The 1101-nt window shown below is 42.0% G+C and overlaps 1 protein-coding gene across 10 annotated transcripts in view; it reads right to left on the minus strand.

Moving 5' to 3' along the window:
- Positions 1-1101, minus strand: part of Tcf12 (transcription factor 12) — a 388060-nt gene that overhangs the window by 221332 nt on the left and 165627 nt on the right. The gene's annotated exons all lie outside the window — the stretch shown is intronic.

The raw sequence follows: 1101 nt of genomic DNA on the forward strand, positions 1-1101 counted from the left end.
GGAGACCCCACCAGATGGACTTGAACCAGTGTCCAGTCTACAAAGAAGAGGGTCAACACAGAGAAATCATTTCCTCCATGCTTCTATGCAAAGCCAGCCATGGTCAAGCAGGACCTTTGACTTATCTTCACATAGGTGGAACTGGTAAAACAAAGGAGCCAGGGGCTCCTCCCAAGCCCATGTGACCCCTGAGGAACAGATCGTCAAATGGCCTTAGGAGTAAATATAGATTGGTTTATCTGGGCCAACTGTATGACCTTAAACACCCAAAAGAAAGGTATAACCAAAGATTAAAGGGACCAGTATAATTTTCTAAGAGTCCATATGTATAGCTAAAGGCTACAAAACAAGCAACAATGCCAGATAGGAGATACCTTCTTTTGAGTTGTTGGCCAGGGTGGCCAAAGGGACTCCCAGATAGTAACCCATCACAGAACTGGGAAAATGAACAGCAGACCCCAATCTTATATAAAGGAATACTGACAACCAATTGCTGCTAGATGAGGAACAGTTGACCTTCCTAAAACAAAGACCTCTAGATAGGCTGACTAGATTCACCAGATGGACAAGTAGTGGGGAATAGCTGGGGGTGATGACATCACAGAGGACAGTAGCAGCGATAACAGAGTATAAGGTCTCTATTTGTGGGAGGGAGGCTATGGGAGGGTACCATATGGGAAGTGGGTGTACAGTTGAATAAGATGGTTTGGGATTTTCTTTGTGACACACACACACATGCACGCACACACACACACACACGTACACACACACATCAACAACTTAAAAAATTAATTACATTTGAGGTGGAAGCATAAAAATTTATGTCATGTTAATTAGTAGAGGTGATAAACATTACCACTGAAATCTACCCGCTGACTTTATAGAAATACACAGGTGCCAAGGACCTGAGTGCAACCGATTATGACTTGAAATAATCAGGTACATACAGATGAGAGACGCAAGCACCAACATCTCAGTGTTGTGAGCAAATATGATGCGCCTTTCTCTAAGAAACAGTATATTTTAAAATGAATTGGAGATCTTTTTTAAAGGTTAAAAACTCATTCAATTTTATGTCTGCAGGGCTTATACTGAGTTCAG

This window comes from Nannospalax galili, unplaced genomic scaffold (assembly GCF_000622305.1).
Source record: "Nannospalax galili isolate Female #2095 unplaced genomic scaffold, S.galili_v1.0 scaffold611, whole genome shotgun sequence".
NCBI lineage: Eukaryota > Metazoa > Chordata > Mammalia > Rodentia > Spalacidae > Nannospalax > Nannospalax galili.